This window comes from Megalobrama amblycephala, linkage group LG1, assembly GCF_018812025.1.
Source record: "Megalobrama amblycephala isolate DHTTF-2021 linkage group LG1, ASM1881202v1, whole genome shotgun sequence".
Classification (NCBI taxonomy): domain Eukaryota; kingdom Metazoa; phylum Chordata; class Actinopteri; order Cypriniformes; family Xenocyprididae; genus Megalobrama; species Megalobrama amblycephala.
Genome location: NC_063044.1, coordinates 56,120,108 through 56,135,881, shown reverse-complemented (window position 1 = coordinate 56,135,881; position 15,774 = coordinate 56,120,108). Strand labels below are relative to the sequence as shown.

General features: G+C 40.3%; 1 long non-coding RNA gene across 1 annotated transcript; it reads left to right on the top strand.

Annotated features, from left to right (window-relative positions):
* The first annotated feature begins 913 nt into the window (after window positions 1-913).
* Window positions 914-11,111, top strand: LOC125275696. Its single transcript, XR_007186491.1, has 4 exons — window positions 914-1,173; window positions 3,674-3,861; window positions 3,971-4,040; window positions 9,389-11,111. It is a non-coding gene; the product is annotated as an uncharacterized LOC125275696 (long non-coding RNA).
* The last annotated feature ends 4,663 nt before the right edge of the window (window positions 11,112-15,774 follow it).

Sequence of the window (15,774 nt, the reverse complement as noted above, 5' to 3'; positions counted from 1 at the left end):
AGGTGCTTCTACATCAGTGTTATTCACATATCTTTCCCCTTTGATTTTAGGGATAAGTTATGGGTAGGATAAGGTTTAGGGGTAGGAATAGGGTTAAGACAAACTTTTCAGACAGGAATGTTGTTCCAGGATCAAAAAAATATGTTGATCCAGGAACATGTCTTACTTGGCAAAATCACAGTGACCGTACAGGAATGGTTTGAGGAGCACAACAACGAGTTTGAGGTGTTGACTTGGCCTCCAAATTCCCCAGATCTCAATCCAATCGAGCATCTGTGGGATGTGCTGAACGAACAAGTCCGATCCATGGAGGCTCCACCTCACAACTTACAAGACTTAAAGGATCTGCTACTAACATCTTGTGCCAGAAACAACAGCACACTTTCAGGGGTCTAGTGGAGTCCATGCCTCGATGGGTCAGGGCTGTTTTGGCAGCAAAAGGGGGTCATAATGTTATGCCAGATCGGTATGTGTGTATATATATATATATATATATATATATATATATATATATATATATATATATATTGAGAGAGAGAGAGAGAGAGAGAGAGGCAAACCAAGGCTTTTTGTTGTTGTTTTAGTTTAATTTCTTGCCCCAGAACTTGCTTTGATCTGCACTCGAACTGATGAATATTTTAGCTGAGGCTGGATGCTCTTTTTTTCTTAGATGAGAAGGCTCCATCTGTTTGCCAGTGTGTTGTTTAGGTAAAGTCATTAGCATTAGTAAGGTTTAGGTAAGGCCATGTTGTGTTTTAAAACATGACACTTACTGTAGAAGTGCACGGTAGTTTAAAATCTCAGCAATGTCTCCAGTCCCAGTCTCTAAATGTTTGCATCACCAAATGATCTGAACTACATCAAAACATTGCTATTCTGTTGCTTGAACAGTTGTGTTTTCTGTCTAGATGTGTGTTCAGGATACAAAGGACAAATACTCTCCTGCTGCGTTGAGCCTGTATTGATCAGCGAGTTTGGTGTCTGGTGAAGAGGCCTCTGTGCCTCTAGGCTGAGAACCCCGTGGAGTCATCAGTCACAACAGAGGACACAACAGCAAACAGGACACAGTAAGCACCCAAACCCTCTGGAAAGGAGTGTCTCGGCTGGGCTGAAAGCACCCTGGAGAGATGGAGAATTGCTTGGCACCCTGCATATACCCCAGGCTTCTTGGAGGTGAGTGATGAGTGTGAAGGATAGTAAGAAATCAACCGAGGAAAAGTAAAACATTTGAATAATCCATGTAATTAACTTAAAATTGAATTATGCAAATTTTTTATAATAAAGCACCCCATTTGCGTAATATTCAAGGATCAAATAACCTCAGTCTTGGATGCCGCATATGGTACGCAGTTATGAATTGATGCCTGCATCTCTCCAGCTGTCATAGAAAAGAAATGAACCCATGACCTTGACTTTATTTGTGCCAAACTCTATAGTTTGAGCTGCAGGAACACTGAATAGGGTGAGTGTGTGCTGTTAAGGATCAATTACACATTATTTTGGCCATAGATGCTTGGGTGTTTTCCTTTGACAGAAAGTGCACAACAAATCAAGCACAAGTTTGTGACGCATTGTCTTTCAACTCCCCTCACTGTTCTCCATCTAATGAGTGAGTTAGGCAGTTGAGATCCTGCCTCGTCAGTAGCACTAATGATTTCTGAGTCCCTAGCTTGACCCAGTCTCTCAAGATTACAGTCAGCAGCTTTAGCCAAAGCCTTTCACTCAACTTCTGCGAGCTGATTTTCAATAGATCCGGTCCAGTCCCTCAGATTCCCTCAGAACCTTTCACACGGACTTGTTTATATTGTCACAGCAGGACGTGAATTGCTGGAAATATCTCTATTTTACAATGAGATCTTGAAAATAAAAGGCATTGAATTACTGCTGGTGGCTTAGCGAGAGGCCCTTTAAATGTATTAGGATGATAGTGTGCAAACCGTAGATTACAAAACAGTCTTTGAAGTTGGAATTTTGTTTTTATTAACCATCTAATTCAATATCACTGTGAAGCTAAGCATTCCTGTGAATAGCTTCCCACTGTGTCAGTGTTTCGATTGTGAAGTATTAATAGTAGCTCTGAAGCAGTAGAGGAAGCTAAAGCTTAATTTGAGCAAGCATATAAGTATGAAAAGTATATAGATAAAGGTTTGAAGATCTAACCTGCTGAAAAAGACTGGTTTGCCCTAGTCTCAGCCTCAGATGTCACACTGAACGTCTGTTCAATAAGGCACACAAAATGGCAAACACCTCTGGAGTTTCGAGGTCGTCATTTGATTGGCTGAATTCTACAGGATTTCCGGAAGACTTGTGTGTCGCGTTCTTTATCGGTCCTCCTGGAAACAAAGTCAAGTTGCCAAACCCCCTCATGGAGGAAGAAAGCCATCATGTTTACAACTGTAAAAATTAGGGGCTGACGCTGGCGGGTATGAAGGCAGCCATGGCGGGTCAGGGGCTGAAGGCAACTAGGGGCTGAACAGCCATGGCGGGTCAGGGGCTGACAATGGCGGGTCAGGGGCTGAAGGCAGCCATGGCGGGTTTTTGCGGAACAAAACGAACTGCTATGCAGCGGGCAGCCATGGCGGGTCAGGTGACGGGCAGACATGCACGGGCAACTTCCGAGATATAGCGGGCAGCTATGGCGGGTCAGGTATACGGGCAGCCATGGCGGGTCATTGCAGCGGGCAGCCATGGCGGGTCAGGTGCAGCGGGCAGCCATGGCGGGTCATGCAGCGGGCAGCCATGGCGGGTCATGCACTGGTATGCAGCGGGCAGCCATTAGGTTGAGGAGCCGAAGCCGAATTGTCGCCGAGCCCAGGCTGAAGCCGGCGGGAGATGGCGGAACTGATGAGGAAGCCAACTGGAAACGAGGGACGGAGGGACGGAGCGGAGACGGAGGAGTGCATACTTTACGGAGACTTGTGAGGCTGGAGACTGATGGGGTGGAGACGAGGGAGGTTGGAGCTGAAGGTAATCGCCCAGAGGTTAGACTGGGCAGCTTGACCAAAGGAGGCGGGAGAGGGAGGCAGGGAGGGAAAATATGTAGCTCGGCGGCGGCTGGATTCGAACTGGCGCTGCTTGCTCGGAACCCTGCTTGCTCGGATGGCGCTGCTTGCTCGGAGGCGGAGACTGAAAGTTCTCAAACTTTATACTTTCATTTTTATTTAATTTCTATTGCCCTATGCATGTGGGAGAAGGACCAAGTCCAATCCTATTCAAGTCCACTCCTGATGTAATACCATTTAGCATTTTTAATGAGCGGCTTGCTTCCTCCTCCTCCGCTTACAGTACTTGGGGCAGGCAGGGAGTTGTGTCTGTTTACCATATGTGTTAGAATTAATGATTAAAAACTTGCCATTTTAACTTTATTTTGGCTTTGTTCAAAGTATCATGAGATTGAGATCATCATGAGATCACTGTGTATCGAACCAAATCATGACAAAGTTTTAAATGGGCATTTACAATGTTGCCATCTTGCTTTTTTGCATCATATACAATGTTGTTTTCTTTGACTAAAATTCTATTTCATTTCAGTCCGATTAAAACACACTAAAATGAATATGACATGACAAAATATTGATTGTATTTAATGGACAGTTTTGACAAAAACTATGACTAAAACAAAACATTGCCCGATTAATACTGTTAAATAAGCTCAAGCTATTTTTTCCCACAGGGTATTTCTATGCTGTGACAGCCTGAGGACTGTAAACACACAAGACATCATCCCAAGGAGAACTGAGCCACCACACTTGCTCTGACCGCCTCAGAAAAGCATGAGCCTGCACAAAACTGAGAGGAATAACAATTAAGCCATTGCCAGCGAAAATCCTTATTTGGCACCACAGAGCTGTTTGTTCGGATGTGAGCAGTTTGTACCTGTGCGGTGATGTGGGCAATTAGCTGGTATTGTTTTTCCTTGTAATAATTTTTGTCTATCTTTATCTCCAAATGTCTCTGGGCATCATGGCAGAGTGCAAATGTGCACCATTAGCAGCATGAAAGCAAGGTCGGCCCATCAACGAGAGGAAGAACACACTGAGGTAAAAATCAGGAAACAGAAATTAAAAACATTGTATCTTAATTAACATGCTGGGGTAACAGACACTTTGACGTGCACTGTCAAACAGCATGTTTGCCACACAGTGCTGCATATATTATAATTTTTGAATGTCTCTCACTTGTTATTCTATTCCCTACCCCCTCCATGCATGTCAAAAGAAAGAAATGAAAGCAGACAGGCAGGGAGAAAGAACAAAAATTGGTTAACAGCAAGAGGTCAAACAGTTATTGTATTAAAACTCTATGATGACAGGGGCTCTGCAGGTCTACACATGGAGGATGACACCAGACCTAATGCCTGAAACAATGTGTTTTATGCAAGATTACAAGCCTAAAGGCTGAAACCAAAAATGGTGTTTGACGAGGCACAGCATTTGGACTTATCAACCTTTAATTCATGGAGCAATGCCATAGGAAATCACAAAGACTAGAGGAGAATTTAGTATCTACAGGGTCCTTTAAATCACATTGTTGACAGCTGGAACATTATGTCCACTCTACAGTATGCTCTAAATCTGAAAGACAGTCAACTACTCACACTCACACATGTTTACCTGAGCCAAGGCAATTCACTCTTTAAGGCAGTCCATTTGTTCATCATCTCAAAGACAAAACACAATCCGTTATGCATTCAGTTTAATTGGTAAATCAAAAACCAGGCAATGCCATCTGAATATTTTAAGTCAAACAGTTGTTATATTAGAGCAAAAAATATATAATGGGCAAACCTGCAGTGTTCAATGAAGTGAAGTACAACATTAGGGAAATTAAAGACTAATGGTGGAAGCCAGAAAGCAGGACTGAACTAATGACATCAAGCTTTATTAGCTCCTCTGAGTAAACTCAAACTGTTTGTCTAACAGGCCAAATATGAGGGTATTGATTTTAATCTTCATGCAATTTTATAGATGCCAGTGCTATAATGTGCTTGATCATATTAGATGCAGTCCATTGACATACTTGGCATGGCATGTTTGTATAAATAGGAAGTTCCTATTCAGAACTGGCTCTGTCCATTATAAATACAGGAACAGAATCATTTCCGTATGTGCATTCTTCCGCTGATACAGACCGGAACTGAGAAATATGACTGAGAAATATAATGGTTAGTGAATCAAAAACACACAGTGTGACTTGTGTAGACTAATTCCCATACTAATTAATCTTATAGGGTTCTTTTTAGTGACTGAAAAGCAGTGAGATCAGCTACCCAGGGGTGCGTTTCCCTTACAATGACATAACTCGCTGTTTAACTACCATAATACGATGCATTGTTGAACAAATCAACTAGCTAGTCACGACTGTTTCCCTAAACCGTATTGTTGCAAACCTGTTGTTCAGCCACATTGGCGAATGATGTCACGCAGGTGGTGGAGTAATAACTTCTTTAAATGAATCCATTTGAGATCAAATTAATGCTAGATTTTTTGCTATAAATTAGCCTACAGACATGGCATCTGAGGACCAATTCTCATTTTTCTATGTTATTTTAAATCTCTTGACACACTAAATTTTACTATGTAAATGACATTTGTATATATTCCAAATAAAAGATAGGTTGTACATTTTACTTAATGTCAGCTTGCTTATTTTGCTCAAGATAGCAATTTATTAAGTCCCCATGTCTTAAAAACAAGAAACTAAGCTTCTAACCACAGCTTGAAGAGCAGTCGTTCCAACCACACAAGTTTGCGATGCAGTTTGCGAATGTTCGTTTGAACTATGGTTTCTGGAAACACCAAATCATTGAACTATGTAAGTAACGACGGAACTTGCGATGTTAGTTGGCTAACGATGCTTTTGGGAAACGCACCCCAGATAGAGAGCAATTATTGAAATAACGTCAATGGTGATGTGTCAACGCTAATTGCATTGAATTAGCATTACAAAGAGATGTTGGTTCTATATCACTTTTGCACCCGCAATTAATGTTGAAACAAAGGTGAGGTTTAAAAAAAAACAAAAACAAAAAAAAAAAACAATGGTAATGTCATTGAATCAGCGTTACACTATGATGTTGATTCTACGTCTGTCATGGTTTGCTCCATTGAAGACGAAGATGAATACAAAAATCAAACAAGGTTTATTTTAGAACTAGAAACATACTCCAACAGTATAACAGTGTGACTCAACACGAGCAATACCAGACAACTAGTGTGAAAAGGCAGCAACTTAAATACACGGTAAATGATGAACACCTGTGATCAAATTAATTACCATGACAACTAAAAGGAGGCGGGAAAACGGAGATGCATTTAGATGCATACGCAAAAAATTGGGATCGTATAAGCGTTTCCTCCAGACGGATCTGGCATTTTTGGAGCATGGAACCAGTATATTTTGAAACCGGGTCCCAGAGTGGATAAATCTGAAACCCTTGCATTTCATGTGTACAGCCAATCCGTATATTTTGTGAAACAATGACGTCATCACCCCACATGTTGACCCTAGTCAGGCATCACTACGTCACTGAAACGAGGCGGGACTCAGGGTAAGATCCATTTGCAGCTTTATTTAAACAGAGTTCGTAGTCAAACAGGCAAAGGTGGAACAACAGCAAACAGGAATGGCAGAGAGCAGGCAGAATCGTAGTCGAGTAACAGGCAACGGGTCAGGGCTGGCAGATAACAAACGTAAATCCAAAACAGAGCAAAGGGTCCAAAGGGCTGGCAGCAGAGTATCATAAACGAGGAACAGACAGGATCAGAAACAGGCAGACAAACAAGAATCAAGAATGCTCAGAACTGTAACGAAAGTTAACAAGACCTTGCAAAGTATGTGAGTGTGTGAATGGTTTAAATAGTCCAGATAATATGCTGCAGCTGGGTGTGGTGATTACTGATTGGTGAAGGGAGTGCAGGTGATTGCCAGGGAGGATTGTGGGAAATGTAGTCCAGGAATGAATGGGAACGTGACAGTCACGTAACAGCAACAACAATAACAACAACAACAGCGGACTACATGCTTGTGTTCGTGCTGCAGAAGCTATTAGCCTATTAGCTTTACTAAAATAAAATTTTATTTCTAAACTTTACTAAAGTTTGTATACAGCGCGCAAGGTTTATGCGCATGCTCCAAGTCTTATTCTCCATTTTTAGTCTATCTCTGTGGCAGAATTACAGTGCCACATACTGATCTGGCATGTATAATACATCGTTTTGAGTTGGTTTCAGTGGTTTCGTGTGTACGCAGATATTTCTTGAGACAAGGGAAAAAAAAAATCGGATGGGGGAAGCTCAACAAACTGAACATAACTGTGACATTACGCCCCCTCCAAGAAGGTGTGACCCCACGCCATAACAAAAACAAATTAACAGATGAGGGTGGAGGCTTTGGAGGCGGGCGAGGAGCTGGAGAAGGGCTGGAAAGAAGGAGCTGGCAGAGGGCTGGCAGAAACAGGTAGAAGGTGTGTTCGACATCGGCTGCGGCCGGATGCAACCGATCGGCGAGAGTAGCCGTGTGCAGGTGGGGAGGAGCTGAAAACGGAGACGTGAAGTTGGACACTTTCTGCTTCCCGTAGTGACGCTCGCGCTGCGCTTGCATACTTTATCACAACTGAAGTGAAATAAATGCAATATTTGACTAACACTCCGATCTTTCAAAAATACATTTTCATTCAATACTTTATGTACTGCTTACAGCGTATTTTTACAATAATAAAGTACAACATAAGCATTTATTATTTAAATACCAGTGTAACGGGGTCTACGCTTTTTATCAGTTTTATTTTGATAAACACGACACAATATAACTTTGTGACTACATGAAAAGAACTTTAACGGTTATAAAAATACAGATTTGTGAGCATTAGTGGAACTGAAGGCGTGACAATAAACATGAAACGCACGTGATCGTTGTCATGCGGTGAAACCGGCCAATCATGAAACAGCTGTGTCGTCATCAGAACTCGTGCAGCTCCTCTTGAGATGCTGCGCTGGCTGACTCGGATGGCTGCTCTCGAATCGCTCTCGCAGTACTTTGAAATCACACGTCACAGTCACATGCCTTCAGCGCCAGCTCAAGTCAGACAAAAGTACTAACTGGAATGCACTGCTTCAAGTCAGCCGCCGATCGGTCTGCGCAGTGCCGCATGAGCTCGAACACACCTAGAGACTCCACCGAAGAACTGATGGTGGAAGCATCCATGAGGGGCGTTGATGGGAGGAGCGGCCACGAACGCTCGAGGTGACATCAGAGCTCCTGAGACCAAATACTCTAACTATGATTATAGTATCGTTAAATTCTGGTTATTTAATCCATTTATCTAAAATCTATTAATGCTTCAACATCAAATGGAACCACTTTGGCAGATGTGTTCAATTTTTTTTTCAGCTAAGTTTATCTCCAGCCCTAATTAAACTCACCTGAAGCAGCTAATTAAGGTCTTTAGGATCACCGAAAACTTCCAGGCAGGTGTGTTGGAGCTGAACTCTGCATTAAGAGGAATAAACGCTTCTGAGCTATAGCTATTTCTCAGAGGACTTAAGTATGGGATGGGAACACTATAAATAAACTACATCTCAGCTCATTTTCCATGAAGCATATAGTTTAAGTAACAAGTGTTCCAAGTTTATCTCGTAGAATAAAAGAACTAAGATTTTTCAATGACAGTTTTTTTAAAGCTGCAGATTCACCTTATGTGGACCTTAATCTCTTTAAATATCACAAAATAGCCATTGCAGACACTTGCTCATAAACACAAAATTTTGTGTGTGTGTGATTGTGCAAACACTGAGTAATAGACTTGATACAAGAAATGTACTATGTATAAAGTGCAACATTCTTGCTTATGTTCATGTCACTTTAAGAAGTTTGTTAAATGTTGTTGGAACTTTAATCAGGAAGTTCCTAATAAAGCAAGATGCACGTTTTAAGAATGTAGAAAAATTGATGGTTTATTCAAACACATAACACATAAAATACATAACTAATCTAACAAACACAGACATACAAATCACGCATACACGGGAAATGAGAAAGTGGAAGTTAATGAAACCACAACATAACAGAGGAATGCAGCTATGAAAAGAGTCATATAACTGACAGGAAGAACCATCAGTTTCTCACTATAAAGCACCTTTGTTAACAAAGGGGTTTACAACTTAATACTAAATCTTTGTTTAGTGTTCAAATGTACGATACTTGCAAATGCCTTAGCTGTTGAAGAGTGTCCAGATATGCAGTCTCAGGAGAAATTCTTGATGGTTCGGTCCAATGGTGCTGAAGTTAGCAATCGATTTCTCCTGCGTTGAATGAAGAAATTATGATGAACTTGCATGGTTCGTTTGACTCTTGTAGTTGGGAAAGTAGTTCTCTCTCTCTCTTCAAGGTAAGCACATGGCTGGAGTGCAGGTTGAGGCCTGCTGGCCCTGAGCCAGAGAGGCCACACAGCAACCAGGAGATGACGAGAGTCAGTCGGAGGAGTAAGAAAGCAAGCGGAACTGTGTGTGGCTCTTTAAAGTCTGGGAAAAGTCACACTTCTTAGGATTGACCTGACCAATGAGAAAGGTGGAATTTCTGTGTGGAAAATTCCTCTGTGAGGAGTTTTATGGCTCTTTGTGATTAAAATGGGCCTGGTGGGTTTGTGTCCATTTATACTCCGATTAATACAACAAACACACACTGCATTCTATGTGGAGGTGAGCTACATGAAAGTGTGAGTAGTTAAATGAGTATTAATTACATAAGAGACACGATATGGGTAGGGTTACATTAACTAGTAATTCACTCATAAAGAGTGCATAAAACAACATACAAAGCAAGATACACTGTACAAGACAGTTATAATCACACACACAATGTTCCTTTATTCAACAGTTCGTCTATAATGCAGGAAAGTCTGATTAAAGGACTATGGGTTTTTCCTATGGCCTCTGCTTTTCCACGTGACAACATTCTTTAGAGCAAAAAAAAAAAAAAAACATCTTATCAGTTGGCATCCATGGTCACTGAGGCCTTTCTTGCCCAAGTTGGTCTTTTGGGGGATGAGTCCACAAACCCTAGAGCGAGTTTTAAAGATTATTTGTTGAATATAACAAATAATTGTTTCTGATTTGTCTGTCGTTACTTGTATCTGAAATAATCTCATCTGGTTTGGCAACAGACTGAGGGAAGTAAATGCAATAAGAAATGTATTTGTTTATTCCAAATATTTATTCCTCAGAAGTACTAAAAGAATCATTAATGCCACAGTTAAGAAGCTAGAATCATTAAGAGGAATCATTAAATTCCTTACGATTCTCATCCCTGGAGTTAAGAAGCCTAGCCAAAACCATTAATTACAAAGGCAGTGTCCACTTAAATTTGGCGATCAGAAACTCAGCAGAATATACATAGACATGACTTGCTGAAAAATAGATAAAAATAGCATATCAGAACACAGACAGCTTCTGTCTTTTCAGCCAAAATAATTTGTGCTATGAATCATCTGCGTAGCTCTCGGTGACGTCACGTGACATGCAGCGAGGCATACTCTTTCCTGCAGAGAGACAGAAAGTGTGGGAGAGGAAGAGACAGCGAGAGAAAGAATCAGAGGGAGTGGGAAGAAGAGTGATCCGAAGAAGCTTCTGCCTGACTGGCTGCACATCCACGTGGCCCGCCTGCTTCCATGCGCCAGCTGCACTTCTCTAATGCTCATCACTTATGGAGCAGCTCTTATCTTCCAGTTACAATATTAGGAGGTTGAAGGAGTGTTTGTTTGTGCTTGGCGCATTCCAGATGAGCTGGGTTTCTCACTGGCTCTAAGATGCAGCATCAAAGACTATGCTCTGGATTATGCAGAGACACCCATGGGCCTTTTTTTTTCAGCCCAGGACCCCCCTCTCTCTGTTTGTGTGTAAGTCAGTCAAACACAGACATGATGTTTTTTTCAGGGTGATTAAGTAGTAGGAGCTTCTGCCCATCTTATATTTATGTGGCTTTTTTTGCCATCCACACAGTGTCTTAACCCTTTGTAGATTGTTTCTTTGCCATCTTGTGCTTTCTGCATTGTTTGTCAAGCATGTTTGAAGAAGGATAATGCACCATAATTGAACTGACAATGCCCCTTTTCTTTCAAGTAATTTGAATTGAGGAATAAAACAGGAAGTACCACAAAAATTAAGTTAAAGGAGTAGTCCACTTTTAAATACACTTTTCCTGATAAATTTACTCACCCCCATGCCATCCAAGATGTTCACGTCTTTCTTTCGTCAGTCGAAAAGAAATGAAGGTTTTTGATGAAAACATTCCAGGATTATTCTCCTTATAGTGTATTTCAATGGCTACCAACAGATTGAAGGTCCATATTACAGTTTCAGTGCAGCTTCAAGGGCTTTAAACGATACCAGATGAGTAATAAGGGTCTTATCTAGCAAAACGATAGGTCATTTTCGAAAAAAATACAACCGTTTATGCTTTATAAACAAAATATTGCCTTGAACGTACTTTCCATTCTTCATAACGCTTACGCTGAATGTTCTACGCATTCCCTATTCAACTTACGAAAAAAAAAAAACGAAACTGGCGCCGCGTTCGTTCCGTAAGTAGAACATAGACAGTAAAAGAAATGGACACAGCGACCCCATTGGAACTCAATTGAGACAAGTGAAGCCCATTTTTAGCGATTTTTAGCACTTCCGTTTCTGACGCGCAGACTCAAACTAAGCTTGATGACGTCAGCAACCTGTCTGACAGATGTAAATCTTCTAGTAGATGTGCGTGCAAACTGCCATCGTTAATCTTGCAGAGACGGCGAGCTTGAGCGGGGAATTCTTTGGCGTGAGTGAGCAAGAGTAAGTATTCTGATTAATTATTTTGTATAGTATTTTAAAATGTAACGCCAGTACGCCATATTAAGTTAATGCATACTATTGCCTGCGAGCTTCTCCTCCTGTCTGTACGGTAATTTCTCTACTGTGCGACAGAGAGTCGAGTGGTTATGACGCAATCGTTAGCCTATTTTTACAAAAACTGTTTCTACGGGGCCATAATGTAACATAGAAGGTAATGGAGCCCTTTATACATTGTCGTGTATCTTTAGAAATAAATAATGGACAAATGGAGTCTTTAAACGCCTCAGATGTAAAGTTATTCGCTGTCAAAGTGACGCCAAAATGAATGGGAGTCAATGGGATGCTAACGCAAGTGAAGTTCTGCTACAAGATGGCGGCACGTGGCCGACTTTAACTTCCGGTCGACTTCCTTGGGCACTGAAGTAGAATAGGGAAGGCGTAGAACATTCAGCGTAAGCGTTATGAAGAATGCGGAAGCGGAAAGTACGTTCAAGGCGATATTTTGTTTATAAAGCATAAACGGTTGTATTTTTTTCGAAAGTGACCGATCGTTTCGCTAGATAAGACCCTTATTACTCATCTGGTATCGTTTAAAGCCTTTGAAGCTTCACTGAAACTGTAATATGGACCTTCAATCTGTTGGTAGCCATTGAAATACACTATATGGAGAAAAATCCTGGAATGTTTTCATCAAAAACCTTCATTTCTTTTCGACTGACGAAAGAAAGACATGAACATCTTGGATGACATGGGGATGAGTAAATTTATCAGGAAAAATGTATTTAAAAGTGGACTTATCCTTTAAAATAATTCATTTAAAAATGTAATTAAAAAAACAAAAACAAAAAAACAATGTGTGGACAACCATTTTTTCTTTTTAACATTGATAATAAGAAATGTTTCTTGAGCAGCAAATCATCATATTAGAATGATGCTGAAATTTTTTAAACATTTTAATATACATTAAAATAGAAAACAGTTATTTTAAATAGTAATAATGTATCACAATATTACTGTTTTTACTGTATTTTTGATTAAATAAATGCAGCCTTGGTGAGCAGAAGAGACCTTACCTTAGTTTTTGAAGATACAAGTGGATTCAGATGAGCCTGAATCATGCAAAACACTGAAGCTACAGTGCAATTTGTACACATTCTGTGTGCGGATAAGCTTTGACAGATGGTTTTTATGTTTCCGCTACATGGCTGGAATATTAATATCTTGACAGGCTTGCCATGACAGAAGTGACTTATCACATGTTCCAGCTGCCTTTGAACTATCAACCGTTGCGTGAACTCAGTGATCTTTGAAACGAAGAACCGACCTCCGGCTCACTTCTCGACGCATGACTATTACCCACATCATGTTCCCTTTGTAGCCCCCCCAAACCCTGGAAGACTGTCTCTCACTACACAGCCTGTCCTAGGTCAAGAGTGTCAGGGTTCAGCCCTCATCTTCTGATCTGCCCTGTAAATATTTTCTCTGGCCTTTTACTCAAGATCCTGACAGATGATGCTTCCTGAGGAAGAGGAGGGGAAAAAAAAATATGCTACCATCTCAATTTCCCCTCCTTTTTCATTGTGATTGATTTTCCCTTAGAGGAATGGTGACAGGTAGATGAAGTTATATCCCTTTCTCCTCGTCCCATTTGTTGCCCTCCAGAGATTCAATCAAAATTTTAAGCTCCAGTATTTATGCTTCTCCTCTCCCTTTTGAATCCACATATAAGTGGAGGCCATGAGGGGACAAAGTGAATAGAATACAGACACAAATTCTGATGCCGCCACCATTACTGCAGTCAAACACTGATAATTACCATAATGTGCATGTCAAGTGTTTATCCTTGTTTAATTTAAGTCTCCTTTCTCATAATTTCACTGGGTTTTTTTCTTTTATGTTCCAGGGTTTGATTTTTATTAAAGGTGCCCTAGATTCAAAAATTGAATGTACCTCGGCATAGTTGAACAAGAGTTCAGTACATGGAAATGACATACAGTGAGTCTCAAACTCCATTGTTTCCTCCTTCTTATATAAATCTCATTTGTTTAAACGACCTCAGAGGAACAGGCGAATCACAACATAACATTAATATGATCATTAATATGTACGCCCCCAATATTTGCATATGCCATCCCATGTTCCTAACATTATGAAAGGCATTAGACAAGGGATGTAAGGACGTCTGGATCTGTGCACAGCTGAATCAACAGACTAGGTAAGCAAGCAAGGACAACAGCGAAAAATGGCAGATGGAGCGATAATAACTGACATGATCCATGATATCATGATATTTTTAGTGATATTTGTAAATTGTCTTTCTAAATGTTTTGTTAGCATGTTGCTAATGTACTGTTAAATGTGGTTAAAGTTACCATCGTTTCTTACTGTATTCACGGAGACAAGACTGTCGTTATTTTCATTGTTAAACTCTTGCAGTCTGTATAATTCATGAACACAACTTCATTCTTTATAAATCTCTCCAACACTGTGTAATGTTAGCTTTAGCCACGGAGCACAGCCTCAGACTCATTCAGAATCAAATGTAAACATCCAAATAAATACCATACTTACGCGATTAGACATGCTGCATGACGAACACTTTGTAAAGATCCATTCTGAGGGTTATATTAGCTGTGTGAAATTTGTTTATGGTGTTTAAGGCAAGCGGGGCGTGGAGCACGAGATTTAAAGGGGCCGCGTACCCTGAATCGGCCCATTTATAATGATGCCCCAAAAAAGGCAGTTAAAAAAATTAATAATAAAAAAAACAAAACTATGGGGTATTTTGAGCTGAAACTTCACAGACACATTCAGGGGACACTTAAGACTTATATTACATCTTTTGAAAACATGTTCTTCGGCACCTTTAAAACAAATTATTTTATTTTATTTTATTTTTGCTACTTTTCAAATGTCATTTTGGATATATTTTCAGATTTTACCATATCCCAGACCAAGTCTTTCAATCTTAAAATATGAAAATCCATCACAAAAGGTAGACAGAAATAGGAAAATGCTGTAATGCTCTTTACAGTAACAGCAGACTGCAGCTGTCTTTCTATTCCACATCAGAGCAGTGAAGCGAAACCAGTCCTCTCATGCTTTGAATGCAGTGTGTCCACTTATTTAACTGTCCTATCAAGCCTGATGGCACACAAAACCTACTGTCAGGCAGGTTTTTTTTTTTTTTTTTTTTTTTTCGGTACTGTTTGACTTTAAAGGGATAGTTCACCCAAAAATGAAAATTCTGTAATATTTTATTCACCTCCATTTTGTTTACTTTCTTCTGTGGAATTAGAAAATTATTGCTGCATTTTCAAGCAGGGGTCTTCCATACGATGGCTAATGACAAAAGCTGTTAAGGTCCCAAAAATGAAAAAATGTATTCTGATGTCATATGATAGCTATGTGTGAGGAAAAGAAATGTAAGCTATTATTCACTGTTAATCTTTTCCTCCAGATGAGCTGTTAACTTGGAAACTGCCGCAGTCACTGGGTCTGAGATTCTTTGCAAATTTTCCTTTTATGAGGGTGAGTAAATAATGACTGCATTTTTGGCTGAACTATTAATGTTTGTTTTATCTGCTGACAATATCGCGTTAGTAGCCTGTAACGTCAGCGATTGATTCTCTTGCAGGCTCCAGGGACTTTGTGTTTATCTTTAACCCACTGTCTGCTGTCATGGTACAGAGCAGAATGCAGCTTTGAGCTCTGTGCCCCCGTCTCTGCTCTCAGTTTATGCCTATGGCAACAATGTGTCCTTACCAATGTCATCTATGAAATCTATAGCTATTTATGCGTAAGAGTATGCAATGCAAAAGATAAGATGAGAAAACATATGATGGGGGAAAAAAAAACTGCTGCGATAACTGAAAAAAAGTAAGATTATACCAATGCCACCTATTTTAATGAGATCCGCAATGCCACAGCTGAAAGTAGATCA